The following is a 15,101-nucleotide window of genomic DNA, read 5'->3' on the forward strand; positions in this document are numbered from 1 at the left end:
TTGTAGTAAGATAAGGGCCTGAAACAAAAGCCTATGTAACACATTCCAACTACTACAGCGCCTAGGGCTTGTCTACTCTACATGGAAGATCGACACTACCACAGTCGATCTTCTGGGGTTTGAATGAGCAGGTCTAGTGATGACCTGCTAATTCAAAGTGAGAAGGTGCCCCCTTTGGTGCTGGTACTCCTGCTCCTCACAAGGAGTAAGGGACGTCAAGAGGAGCATTTGCTCCCATTGGCCTCCCACAGTGTGGATGGCATGAAAACACGATTTAAAGTAAGTCGACTCCAGCCATATAATTAACATAGCTGGAGTTGCGACTCTTTACGTCAACTTTCCACTTTAGTGTAGACCAGGTCGTAGAGGTCCCAATCAAGATTTGGGCCCCCAGGGTGATGAACGTTGCAGTCACATATTAAAAGAAAAAAGATCTTACAACTGTAATTTGCAATCTGCTCTTTCACATGACCTACATTTTTGTGTCAGGTTCTTAAGAGAGAGTGAGAGAGAGAATTAGGCAACTGTTTGATGACCGTTGAGAGCGTTTGGAATATTAGCAGCAGTCCTGACTGAGAAGGATTAATAGGCAGAGTGCAAGTGAGGGGGTCAAAGGTGAAAAATAAGTGTAGTTTATCAGAGGATTGCAGAAATAAAGGAATTAATTACATTGTTATCATCATCCCATATGTGGTATAGAGTTAATCAGCTATGAATAAAAGCATATTAGCTCAGGGAGAATTATTCATGCCTAGCAGGTGTTCTCCCAATCCTCATCCATAGAAGCAGGGATTGTGAACAGTAATTGGTGTCCAGCCCTTCTCTAGCCAGCAGCTATCATTCCTGCCGGCCTGAATTAATCATCCAAATTGCTATGTTGGTCTGCAACAGCAGTTTTCAAACCGTGGCCCAGGGACCCCTGGAAGTCCATAGACCATGTGCAAGATTTCCAAAGGGTGCATATCTCCTTTTGACATTTTTAGGGGTCTGGAGATGAAAAAAGGTTAGAAAACACTGGACCACACAATATTTTTCACCATAATGAGATTTATATATTATTTTCATAGTGAGTGAGTTATCTAGATTGAACCCAAACTTAGAGAGATAGGAGCCTGAAGGACAGTTGAGTACCCATGGAAATTTTGAAATACCACCTCCTATTAATTTCACAGAGGTTTGAAAAATGTTTAATTTATCTAGTCTGTCGCTGTGTGGTAGGGAGTGGCAGCATACTAATACCAAAAGAGACCCTGCATACTGGTCACTCAACATTCAGCAGAAAAAGGGAAGCCAGATATCTACCTTTTAAATAAGAATTTCTCTTTTTATACATTTCAGAAATGGAGTTTTTATTTGTAACAGCCGAGGTTCAGCCTATACAGAGGGAAACCTCTCAGGACCTTGATCCTACAAAGAGATTTCACAGAAGGGGATAAGCACCTTACAGGATCAGGCCCATATTGATTAATGATCTTCCTGCCATTTAAGTCAATAGGAAATCTGTAGATATCAGGGGAGCAGAACTGGGCCCTATGTGAGCAGACTAACCTGTTGCACACGCAGGACTCCATCCTGCAAAGTTTTAAGTACAGGCAGTCCCCGGGTTACGTACAAGATAGGGACTGTAGGTTTGTTCTTAAGTTGAATTTGTATGTAAGTCGGAACTGGTACATATTGTAGGGGAAACTCTAGCCAAACATTTCTCCAGAGCTCAGTTTTTTTCTCCCACACCTCACTTCCCTCAGTCCTTTATTCTCAAGACCCTCCTTCCAGCCGACAGCAGGGGGTGTTGGAGCTGCCCAGGGGCGTCTGCGGGGCCAATGGACCCAAAGCTGGCGGGGCGGGGTGCCTCCCCCACTGTTGCCACCTCTGGTGGCGCGGGGGGCGCTTCCCCCCAGCAGACCAGGGAGACGCGAAGCGACTTTTCTTGCCGCAGAGGACACGGGCGGCGGGACCGCGGTGCGTCTCGGCGGTCCTGCCGCCCGCGTCCTCCACGGCGAGAAAAGCTGCTCCGCATCTCCCTGGTCTGCTGAGGAGGGGGGCGCTAGCTCCACGTCTCTCTGTTCTGCTGGGGGGAAGCGTCCCCCGTGCTGCCAGAGGCAGCGACAGTGGGGGAGGCACCCCGCACTAGCTGCGCCTCCCTCTCCCCCCCGTTTCTAACTAGGGATCCGATGTAAGTTGGATTGATGTAACCCGGGGACTTCCTGTACTCTGGCCCCAGTTCAACAAAGCACATGCTTAATTTCAGCACCAGAATAATCCCCTAGACGTCAATGGGACTATTCTCATGCGTAACTTTAAGAGTGTGCTTGACTTCTTCATTGGATAAGGTCTCAAGTGCTCGTCACTTGGTAAGATCAAGCCCCTGGACTCTGACTAACACTCAGTGAAGTCAATAGAAAGACTTGCTGGTTTTAGTGGGATCTGGAAATGCAGCTTTAATCTGCACAGGAAATTTGGGACCTTCTCACATCACCCCTTCTTCTCAGGTGACACTCCTCAGAATTTCTTCATCACCCCCACAAAAAGAGAGGGAAGATGGAGCTCCTTATAGTCCTTACAATTCTGTAGTAGAAAGTGTCTCAGAAAGCACTAGACAGTGCCATGTTCTTCCTACCCTTCAATCCATCTGCTGTGTTATGAATTTGATGGAACATTTATATGTCTCTGATCAATCACACAAATTAATAACATGAAAACATGCCTGTACTACTTCATGCTGATATGGTTTCTATTGTTGTGTTGTTTCATTTCTTTAAGATATGAGAATAAATCTGCATATTATGGGAGCAGGAACAAGGGCTTTAAGTGTGGGATGAAGGGTATTTCCAACAAACACTGTAAATGAACAGTTGCCCATATTCATTTTAAGCTTTGAGAGTAAAGATTATAGGCTAAATCCATCACTGTATAACCCCAAAGAAGTCAGTAGATATATCTTATAACATTTATTATCATTATGACTTAATATAATTATTTAACTCTTTAAAAATAAATTACGGGCTAAATTCAAATCTTATTGGTGCTGCATCCATTTACACCTCTCTGGGGGTATGTCTACACTACCCCGCTAGTTCGAACTAGTGGGGTAATGTATGCATACCGAACTTGCTAATGAAGCCCGAGATTTGAATTTCCCGGGCTTCATTAGCATAAAGCCGGCTCCGCCATTTTTAAAAGCCGGCTAGTGCCGGCACGGGCTAGATAGTTCGAACTACGTAGCCATTCCGATCTATCTGTACACCTCGTTCCACCTCGGCACGGGGTTCGCACTAGCCGGCTTTTAAAAATGGCGGAGCCGGCTTTATGCTAATGAAGCCCGGGAAATTCAAATCCCGGGCTTCATTAGCAAGTTCGGTATGCATACATTACCCCGCTAGTTCGAACTAGAGGGGTAGTGTAGACATACCCTGGGACAGGTGTCCTGAGGGGAACTCCATTAAAGCTGGGAGGTTATATCAGAATTCATTTGGCCTAATATCTTTTCACTCCAACATACTGTCAAATTGTAGGCCTTGCTTCTGCATTTGCCAACACAAAAGTGGGCTGTTGTGTGTATGCAGAGCCTTGTTCTGCCTCTTCTAAACGACAGGATCGGGACCTTAGCAACCCTAGTGTGCTTTCTAAGCAGAGTAGGCTGAGCATTGCCTGAAGGTGTCCTCTCTCTCCAGAACGTTGGGATGGCTGTACAAATGTTTAATTTACTTTTAGCTCCCTCTTGTGGTTCCCAAAAGGCTACATGGCCATTGTTGACGTTTCATTTTTATAAAGTTATCTGTAGACACTTTAGCAGTACAACCCAACTAATGATTTTAAACTAATGGGAATCCTTCCACTGACTTTAATGGACTTTGGATCAGGCCTAAATAATTGTTCTGAGTTAATCCTCTTTGCTTGTCTGACCAAGTAAACTCATGGTTCCAGCTCAGCTTCCTTAATCAACGTGTTTTAGGAGATCATCTCCTGTAAACACATCTCACGCACTTCAACTATCTGCAGCTTTAACTTACCTTTGTCTCCTCCTCTGGACCTCCCCTTACTACAGGCAGCTCCATCACATCCTGTGGAGGAGGAGGGGGGGACAGTCTCATCCCTACTCTTTGTTGTGGACTCTGTGCTGGAGATGCCCATCGTCACCCTCCCAGGGGGTAGATCTGGTGCGGAGGAGGAGGAAGACCAGGAGAAGTAGGAGTTGGACAAAGCCAGCACTAACTCCATGCCTGCCAACCGGGACATCATGCTCGCCCTGCAGCTGCTTTCCTCCTCCCAGGATGTCTCCCAGGTATCATCTAAAGCTGGGGAAGGTCCCTCGGGTGAGTGCCATTACTTTCCCTAAATGCACACCTGTTGTGAGGAGATGCTGCGTGCTCCTTGCTTGGCCTTCTCCCCCGGGGGATCATGCATCAAGCCTGTGCATGTGGAGCACCAATCTGGGGCACACAGCCCCAGGAGGCTGCATCAGAGGACCCTTGTGCTCTGGCTCACAGGATGTCTGGAGATGCCTGGAGAGGTCCCGACACTGGGGTGAGACACCTTCCCACCACAAGCCACCACTAGAAGGAGGCAGGGGACATGGAGACACACACACACACACTCTGAGGAGTATCACACATGGCACATGGGCCTGCCCGCACTCTCAGGGTGGCATCTGCTTCTGGGGACAGCATGACGAGGCAGAGGAGCATCAGCGGCTCACACACACCTCCCCCCAACACCCTGCCCCCCTCTCCTCCAGCAGCCAGGGATACAAATCCTCCCCCTGTGAAACGCCACTACTGTTGGACCCAGCGAGTGCACGGCATAGAGGGAAGCCCAGCCACCCCGTGACCTCCCTCCCACCTGCAGGCTCCCGATCTGGCTAGTACCTTCCCATGCTTGCTTGTCCCCAGGACGTGGGGGTAGTGAGGATCCCCTCTTGAACATCTGTGTCCTTGAAGGAAAGGACCAACTGTCTAGGCCTTAGGTGGCCTTGCTCAAAGCACATCATCTTTGTCTGACCCGAGGCCTTTCAGTCTTGGCTCAGAGATGAGGTCTAGGCTTCATGCATGGTGTCTCCCGGGATGACTGCCCTTCTCTTTGTTCTCCACAGCTGAACCAGCTGCAAGAGGGAAGCAGTCACCACCTCCCACTCACCCCACATGATCCACCGGTGCTGGAGAGCCCATGAGGACCTCCAGAGGGAGCATATTGCTGCCCAGCAAGCCACGCAGTGCTCCATGGACTGGCAGGACCAGAGACTGGAGAAGGACCTCCAGCTGCTCTGTGACACCTGGCAGGAGCTGCTGCATCAAGACCGATCCATCTGTGCAGCCTTCCACATGGTCATCGACCACCTGCTGGCCACTCCCGTGCCAGCTTCTGCCCCTCTGGCTTCTCCTCCTAGCCCCCACCCCCCACCCCGTGAACCCTGGACTTGAGGCAGTGGCACTACCCAATGCAGTGTCACTCCCAGTCCCAGCCCTGAGCCTTTCTTCCCCCCTCCTACCACTTCCATTTCCCTCCTCCTCCTCCCCCTCCCAGTCCCTCCCCAGTTACATTTACCCCAATAAAAATATAGAGTCTATTGTTCCAAACCAAAAGTGTACTTTATTGTCTGTGCAGGAAAGGGGACCAGGGAAGGGAAGGCAGGGGAGGGAAGGGGTGTGGGAGGAAAGGCAAAGAGGTGCAATGCACAGGCCCCTTGTGGGGAGGCCCAGGGGAGAGTGTCACTGGGGTCCTTGTATAAAACTCTCCCTCAGGGCTTCACGGATATGTACGGCCTCCTGATGAGCCTGCTAGATCGCAGTCATGAGTGGCTGCTCAAAGTTCCTGCTGATCTGGCCGGCCTCTGCCCCCGACCCTGGCAAGAAAGTCTCCCCCTTATTTTCATAAATATTGTGAAGGACACAACACACCGCTCCCACCTGGGGGACATTCTGTTCACTGAGGTCCAGCTGGGTGAGAAGCAATGGAACCTCCCCTTGAGATGCCTGAAGGCACCCTCCACAACAGTTTGGGCACTGCTGAGCCTGGCATTAAAACGTTCCTTGGTGAGGTCAAGGTGTGCGGTGTAGGGCTTCATAAGCCAGGGGAGCAGTGGGTAAGCTACATCCCCTACAATACAGACTGGTTTGTACACATCCCCAACCCTGATGGTGCAGCTGAGGAAAAGGGTGGGCAGGTTACGGAAGATGTCTGTGAACTAGTCTCAGTGGTTGAGGAAGGCCTGCAGGACCACTGAAAAGTCCCCTTCCGGTTAATGTATTTGGATGCCCGGTGGTCGGGGGCCTGGATGGGGGTGCTGTCAGTAGCACCCCTGCAGCTGGGGAAACCCATGGTGGCAAAGCTGGCTATGATGGAATCCATGTTGTCCAGGTTGATGACTGTGCAGCAGGAGAGTGTTGATGGCCCTCACCACCTGGAGAAGGAGACAAACAGAATCACAAGATTGCCAGGGCCCTCAGGAGTTCCCCAAGCCCAAGCCCCCTAACTCCTCCCACACCAGGAGCAACCCTGACTTGCCCCATCAGGGCTTTGTGATGGTTGATCTCCCCCATCAGGGCTTTGTGATGGTGGGACTGAAAAACCTCCCAGTGAGGGGGCTTTTACCACCTCCTCCCCTTGCCTAGGGAACCCCACTCCAGCAGTTCATTTCAGCACCCTCCTGGGACAATAGCCCGAAGGTGCCAGACCTGCATGACCACAGCCCTGACGGTTGATCTCCCCACACCAAATTGATTCCCATCAGATCTGTAGCTGTCTGACATGGTGAGCTTCCAGAGGGCAATGGCTACCTGCTTTTGTAGGGGGATGGCGGGTCTCATGTGGGTGTCCCATCACCAGAGGACAGGAGCAAGCTGCTCACAGAGCTCCAGAAAGGTGTCCCGCATACAGAAATTCTGGAGACACTGCTGGTCATCCCACCACTCCAGGACAATCCAGTCCTACCAGATGGAGCTGGTGTCCAGTCACTAGAAGCAGCGGTGCACAATGTTCAGGGGAGGATGGCTGGGGTTGAGCTGCTTGAGCAGCGCCTGGAGAGGGGTAAGGAATTGCTCCAGGAGGACCTGGAGTCCTGTTTCTGCAGGGCCAGGAAGGCAGCCCGCAGAAGCTGCAGCAGGAGATGCACTAAGACATATAAAAGCCATCAATTGCTTGGAGCCAGGTCTGGCACTATGGCTAGAGAGCTGAGGTGTCTGCAAGAGCAACTTCAGCAGGCAAAAAAAAAGGCTTTGTTGTCTCTCAATGAGGTAGGCAAAGGAGAGGAGCCTGAGACAGAGCTGTACAGGGGGGGGTCACTTTAAGCTCGAGCCTCAGATAGCTTCAGGCAGCAACTCCAGAGAGTTGGAAGAGAGTGCTGTCCTGATGCCTTGCCTGAAGTGCTTCCAGGTGGCCTTAAATGTGTTTCGGTGCCCAATTTATGTGGATGCTCTATTTCGAAATAGCTCAGCACTATTGTAATGGGCATTTGCTGTGTAGACGTGCTATTTCAAAACAAGCCATTTTGGAATATTTCCTCTGAACTAGCTTGTTCCAAAATAAGTGTGCAGTGTAGATATGTCCTCATTGAATAGGACACCCCAAGCTTACATAATAGCTAATTCATGTGACGGTGCAAAGGATATCAAATGACATGCAAATGAACTGTATTTAGTGTAGAACTGGAAGTCTCCAGTGAAGAGCTCACATGTTACTCATTGGACGGATGCAGCATAGAGAAAACACAATCTGGTTCTGCTCTCAGACTCAGACTCCAGGCCAAATCCTGTCCTTTCTCATGAGGTGGGGAAACAGGATCTTTGTTGCAAGAAAAATGCTAGCACAAAGGAAAAGTGCTATTGGAACAGCAGGAGAGCTCCCTAGGAAGACATACGTCTGGCTTTTCCCAACGTCGGGTTGAATTACGCTATGTCTTGACCTACAAACTATTTTCTGAAGGGGCCAATGAAGAATAACACTTCTGGAAGAGAAGTGACTCCGTTTTAGACACATTCCTCCTCAAAACTAGTCAAATCATGTTGTCAGGAAGCAAGCTCTGCTGCACCACCCTTATTTCTAGGTTTTCCAACCCTTCCAGTTTGTCCTGGAGTCTCGAGAAATTAAAGATTGATCTTTAATTAAGGATTATATTTTGATGAAACCTCCAGTAATCATAGGCATGGGAAGTAAGGGTGCAGAAGTGCTGCAGCACCCCCATGTGTTGCACCCAGCTTCCCCATGCCCAGGGACTGGCTCCAGTGCCAACCCACCAGCCCTGGATCCTGGCCCCTGGGCAGCCCTTCCAGGGTCCTGCCAGCCCTGCTGGCTTCAGCAATCCCCAGGGTCCCACCACCCACCCTCCCCATTGGCTCTGCAGCCTGCCATTCCTGAGGTCCAGGCCACTGACCCTGCAGACTCTGCTGCTCTTCAGGGTCCCACCACCAGTTCAGTGGCTAGGATGCCAACTCTGGGACCAGACAACATTTGCCGCATCTGACTGGTTTGGCGGGGAGGCTATCAAGTGCTGGCACTTCAGCTGCTCCTCTCCCCACTGCCCTGCTGCTCCTTGCCCAGAGCTTCAGAACTGCCCCCTGAGAGCCCCCTGCTTGTTGTGCAGGGTGGGGGAAACAGGCAGGGGGACACTTATGTCACTCTGTCCCCCATCTCCACAGAATTAAGAGAGCGGGGCCTCACTGAAAGGGCGGGGCAGGGATATTTGGGTTTGAAGTAGATCCTGGACTGACTTAAATTCAAAAAGTGAGGTAGATCCTGGACTGACAAATTTAAAAAGTGATTTTTAAGTGACGCTTAAAAAGGTTGGAGACCCTTGCCCTAGAGTCTCAGACTTGGCTCTCTCTTCTTCCATCATCTCTCTGGAGTATTGTTCTCACCAGCTTTGTCCCAGCATTTGGGCAAATTTGAGCACTGTTTATTGCTTGGTTGAGCTGCAGAAATGGCAGACAGGTCCCAGGAATGGTTTAAAATCAACAGTTTCCTTATGTGGACTCGGATTTCCAGCTAGCAAGTAGTGGAAGCTTCTGACCACACGCTTCCCCACAAACTCACTCCTTGCCATTCAGCCTCTGGGCCTAACAAACACCCATACGCTTCTAGAAGCTTCTTCCCAGCTTGCCATGGCACTGCTATTCCTGTCACACTCCTGTGGATTCTCTCGCTCTCACATGCCCACACTTGTGATAAGATCAGCATCATGCTTGTTGAAGTTTAGACAGCAATGGGAACCTGCCAGTAACACTGGTGCTAGAGGGGACCTGAGGAGAAGGGTAAAGAAGTGTGGCAGTAGTAGCATTGAGGAGAGTTGTCAGTGAATGAGCTGACAAAAACAAGCCAGTCAGGAGGGCTATTGCACTGGACTGTGATAGCCCAGGCCACAACTGTGACAGGTAGAAATGGGTGCCAAATCAAGTGAACTATTCACTCACTCTTCCCTGCACTCGGCTGGTGTCAGTCTTTTTGAGACTAGCAAGAACTGACAGCACCAAAATTAGCCTACGAATGCAGAAATGGAGCCAGGGAGAACAACATACCACAGAGCTCACAATGCAGAGGGTAAAAGGCAGATGCTGCTGCCAGGTTAGGAAGCAGAGAAACAAACCACGAGTAGATAGTAGGGTTCTCCTCTTGCTCTATGTTAAAGCCTAAGGTTCTTAATCTGAGGGTTCATAGTTTGCATCCCTGTCTAGCTGGCTGGCCCCACCCTGTTAGCAGGTGTTGAGGCTCAGTGGGGAGAGGCTGTTGGCTCATTTAGGCAGGTGCAGCTTGTTAACTTCAGACCTGCCACATGCCAGGCAGTTTGTGTGAAATGCAGATCTATAGGGGCCCCTTACATACTCCCGGAGCCTAGTCAGCACCACCTGTTCCTATAGACTTGGGGCAGCAGAAAGCTGGCAGCTTCTCTGCCTTGCTCCCTGGCCATTTCCCAGCCCATGTGGTGCAGCAGAAAGGGAAAAGGGAGGTGTCCATTGGGTCAGTGTCCCACATGCAGGGTAAGTGGGGGGCAATAGGGAGAGCCAGCTGGGAAAAGGTACGCAGAAGGGGACCAGGAGCTGTTAGCACTAAGAGTTAATGGGGCAACAGCATTGAGATAGGCTGTGACAGAATGAGAAGGTGGTGCCAATAAAAGAGAGAGGCTAATGAGTGAAATTGAATGGAAGCAGAACTAAGGGGAGTAGGTCAGATGGAGAAGCTACCTAATACTATTCTGTAGCAACACCCCGTCTCCTTTCAACTCAGCAACTACACTCTTGGGCTCCTACATACCTTTGCCTCCAAGCACACTCTAACTCCCCATAAACCCTCTCCTCTGATTGGAGGAGTGCAAGGAAGGTCCTGCTTTCCCACATCTATTCCCTGTGTTCAGTGGATCCCTGGGTGGGAAATCAGTGACTTCTTGTCACAAGAGATCAAGAAGGCAGATGCGTTTTAGCAGCAGCACACCCACGCAGCTTTAGAAATGGCATTTATCTGAAAATTATCTGGGATTATTCAAATTGGTTCATTATATAATTTGCATAAAGTCACATGGAGCTCAAAAAAAAAAAACCTCTGCAGCTATGTAATTCTCTATTGGGATTTTTTTTTCTGGATGAAATTACAAGTTTGGCTATTAAAGATAATAGTGTTGATGTGATCTATATTCTTAGACTTCTGTAAGGCATTTAATTGGGTACCACATGACATTTTGTTTAAAAACCCGCGACTGACATAAAATGAACATGGCACAAGTTGCAAGATTTTGAAACTGGCTAACTGATTGGTATCAAAATTTATCTGTAAATGCAGAATCATCATCAAACAGGTGTGTTTCTAGCAGGCTCCTGCAGAAATTGACTCTTGTCCCTCCCATGTCCTCAGGGGAGCAGGCTTGGGGGAAGTGGTGGGACTTCACCCACACTCACCAGTGGTAGGAAAGAGAGCAGGATATCTGGGAGCCGATGGGGCAGAGTGGAGTGGGCTGGGTCCTGGTCGCTCCACTTCTTGCTGCTGGTGAGTGCAGGGGCGGCCCAACTCCAGTGTTTCCTGTAAGCGGAGTGGTTGGGCAGCCACCCACGAAACATTCCAATGACACCCAGCTGATTAACAGAACACCCACGACCACGACAGGCAGTTTGTTTTTCTGTTGGTGGTGCACATCTGCACATGCCTTGGTGCACATAACATTTATTCAGCATATGGATGGAAAAAAAATAGAGGGAACATTGGGCCTGACCGCTGCTGCTGGTACCAGGCTTCCTGCTAGTTGCTTAGGAGAAGGGTGAAATAGACGTGGGGGCTTGGGGAAGAGGTGGAGTGTGGGCACAGTGGTGGTGGAGCAGGGCCAGAGGTGTGTGTGGAGGGGTTGTCCTGGGACCTGCACCTCTCTAGGGATGACCCTGTTGGGTGCAGCCCATGGGGAGGCGGGCGGGGAAGAGGCTGGCTGGGGGCTGGGGATGGCTGCCAGAGCCTGCAATGCTGCATACCACAGCATGCAGCTGCCTAAGACACCACAAAATGTGATGTAATTTGGTGCCCCAGAGTTCATGGTAACCTATGTGAGAGGGTGTTCTGCACATTCGGGGGATGGCCTTGCAGGGCAGTGACCTGATGAGCAAAGTGTCGCTGACATCTTAAAACACAGAAAGCAACTTCAGCAGTGATACAAATTAACGCTTCCATAATGCACGGGAAACCTCTCATTTATCATCACTTGAGCAGGGCAACATTTGTGCCTACTTGTGGCCAAACTTGGCTATGACACTTGTGAGAAAAGAGGCTGAATGCACAGCTATGGATGGTTTAAGTGACTGGAAATGAACACCATCCTTTGTGTCTTCATGGACTATGCCAGCAATAAACCTCTGGGGATGCACCACACCTAGGACAGATGCATCTATTTGCAAATGTCTTTGTAGTTTAATGCAGCCTGTTTTGATTATTTTATTTCATTTCTGCCCACAAAATGCATGAGGCACTTGAGAGAAGCATTTTAAACAATCGCCCCTTCCCTTTCCCACAGAGCAAATGAGCTAGTGAGCAGAGGCAACAAGTGAGAGCATCAGACGATGTGGAACAGGAATCAGGGAGTTACTAAGACCCCGTCCAGCCTTGTGATCTGTGTTCAGGAATCCACTTCTGGAGTCCCATTGCCGTCAAATAGATATAAATATAAATATCTATCCAGCTTTTTTCCTCCAGCTATTTCCTTTGTTCTGTCTCAATCCACCAATAACTCTTAATCCTTCCTGGGCCTTCTCTCCTTTTCTTGTTCTTGGACTCCTTCATCCTCTCTTTTCCCTCTTAAGGAATGCCATTCCTCACTTTCTCTGGCAATAGATTTGGAGTCCAATCACGGTCTCCTACTCTGTCCAGCAGGGCAAAAGGAGAAGAGGACTTGGGCTGAGAGTGCAGGGATCAGTGTAGGAGAGGATGGCAGAGGCTACCCCAACAAACAGAAATGGAGAAGCAAAGGAGATAAACCAAGGTCAGAAACGAAGAATTGGCTTTGCATCTCCATTTTGCTATAGCCTCTCCCCAGAACCATAAACAGCTCTAAAACAACCTGCAGAACACAGCTACAATGTATAGCCCAGCCCACAAATGACTATACAGATTAGACTGAATTCATCTGGAGCTTTAAGCAATGATGAAGCACATTTGATGTAGGGCAATTGGAAAGGGGGCCTGATTTAGTTCACTGATCTCCTTGTAGAGAAAGGAGATAAGGAAGTGTTAGTTACTCCTTATCATAACACAAGAACTAAGGGGTTCCCAAAATGAATAGGTGGCAGGTTTAAAACAAACAAAAGGAAGTATTTCTTCCTCCAATGCATAGTGAACTTGTGGAACTCCTTGCCAGTGGATGTTGTGAAAGCCAAAACTATAATAGGGTTAAAAAAAGATAAATTAATGAAGGAAAGATCCATCAATGGCTGACAGACAGGATAGGTAGGAATGGTGTCCTTAGCCTCTGTTTGTCAGAGACTGGGAAAAGGTGACAAGGGATGGAACAACTGATGATTACCTGTTCTCTTCCTTCCCTCTGGGACACCTGACATTGGCCACTGTTGGGAGATAAGATACTGGGCTAGATGGACTTTTCATCTGACCAAGTTCAGTCGATGTGGTGTTAATGAGTCTTTCTATTGACTTCAACAGGCATTGGATTGATCCCAGGATTTGGCAGTTTCATGCCAGCTGGGGGAATGGCATAGTTTAATACCTTAAGAGATCAGCTTTGCTCCCATTGAAATTAATGACTAAATTCCACACTGACTTCAATGGGCACAGGATCTAACTATGAATAATGGCAAGGTTTTCTGGCTGCTGAGCCATAGCAAATTGCAAATCCTTCAGCCACTGAACCTCCTTCTTGCAATAACTCCTGCAGCTAAGACATCCCTGATTCGGAATGCTGTGGGGCTGCCACATAGAAAGAGTGAGACTCGTGCTATCCACCAGTCAGTGAATGGCTTTTAAATGTCAGTAGCCCTGTGCTTGCCGGAAAGAGCCAAATTCACCTCGCTAATATTTCAGAGACTAGACAGCTTGGAATCAACCTTCAACTGAATTCTTTCATCAGGGCATGAATGCCAGCTTGTGGCTTGGCCACTCTGTACGACTTTGAGTTCAGAATGTGCTGTTCAAAGAAATGTCATGTGTTATCCCACTTGGGGTTTTTGTCTTTAGTGGAAATTACTACCAGTGAACAATTTAATGTCCATTGCTTAGTATTCAGTATAGTCACTCTTGGGGCAGGTATTACAACTTGACTCTTTTTCTTTGTATTTGTTTCTTTTTGAGCAGCCACAAGCATACTGGGTGCTTCACAGCAAGAGACAGGCTGAGGCCTTGCCCTGAAAAGCATGCTATTTAAACAGATACATGTCATCAAGAGAGGAAAGGAGCCAGGCAGAGCAATTGTAACAACGATGTTCTTCAAGAAGGCATGTAATTTCCTTGATGTTTCCAATAAATTTTATAGTAGGGAGAGGAGTTGAGGGATGATGGTGGATTTTTTTCCCTTCTAGAAAACTCGTATTTTGTGGTCATTGCAAAATAAGTATTTTTTCTATTGTATTTAACATTTATGTTGTAGTAACACTTACAATCCTCGATCAGGTTGGATCCTACTGTGCTTGATGCTGTATAAACATAGTTAATGACAGTCTCCACCTCCAAAGAATTTGCAGTTTCAGACAAGATATGTCAGGTGAATGAGACCAACAAGCAAGGGCAGAGGGAGGAAAAAAATAGCTAAAATATGGGGGGGGATGTGAAATCCTGATCCCATTGTAGTTGGTGGCAAAACTCCCACTGATTTCATCAGGGCCAGGACTTCCCCCAGGATGCACATATCTCTGTTGTACAAATCCCTTCTACATTCAAATAAAGTGGATGTTGGCTTGGCAAACTGGCTTGGGAAGGGTGTTTCTGTGCATAGGAGACTGAAGGAGGGAAAAGACACAAATGGGCATCAAGACTGGCATTATAATAGCACTGGAGAAGTTGAATGGAGACACTGGAAAAAAGCAATAGGCTAAGGGGCAGAGTTTTGGGAAGGACTTTAAAAATGAGAAGTACAGATTAACAAATGGAACCAACTGTTACATAACATTTTATGGTATCTAAAGGAAAATGGCAGTAGTAATGTCCAGCCCCAAATTAGTACTTCCTTTTACTCCTGTGTTTTTATTAGTAATTTTCAGAGGGGAAATATATCAGCACAGACACAGGCAATCAGGTTTGAAAACTTTGCTCATTGTCCATAATCTGTCATTCTATTGCTAAAATTCTTTCTCATTCATAACTGTCCTAGAAAAATGATCAAGCCACACAAGTCTGTCTTGGAATTATAGAAACATAATAATCCTTTGGTATTGACAAGGCTAGAAGTGATCACAGCTTTGTTTGTACTATTCTCTTTCCCCTAAAATTTCCTCGCCATTGCTATTATCAGCATAGGAGGTGTGGATAACAGACCATCCATTGCTGACGTTTTGACTGCTGTATCATCTAGGCTTTTTCTGAGCAGAGTTAGCCTAACAACATGGGTATCTGTCTGTACCTTAGCCCACTACTGTTGCTAAATCTGGTAGTGCTGCCCAAGCAGTAGCAAGGTGGGAAAGTTGAAGGGAAAATGGTTA

General features: G+C 48.1%; 1 long non-coding RNA gene across 3 annotated transcripts in view; it reads left to right on the forward strand.

The window, feature by feature from the left end:
* The window catches only part of LOC142828954 (uncharacterized), a 142,913-nt gene extending 137,375 nt beyond the window's left edge, over positions 1-5,538 (forward strand). For 2 of the 3 annotated variants that reach the window (XR_012903135.1, XR_012903133.1), the window contains exons 2-3: positions 4,046-4,282; positions 5,090-5,538. This is a non-coding gene — a long non-coding RNA (uncharacterized LOC142828954). Of the gene's footprint in view, positions 1-4,045; positions 4,314-5,089 lie in introns of all 3 variants that reach the window. The other variant, XR_012903134.1, reaches the window with a different exon arrangement.
* Positions 5,539-15,101: the final 9,563 nt, after the last annotated feature.

Source organism: Pelodiscus sinensis, chromosome 4 (genome assembly GCF_049634645.1).
Source record: "Pelodiscus sinensis isolate JC-2024 chromosome 4, ASM4963464v1, whole genome shotgun sequence".
Lineage (NCBI taxonomy): Eukaryota > Metazoa > Chordata > Testudines > Trionychidae > Pelodiscus > Pelodiscus sinensis.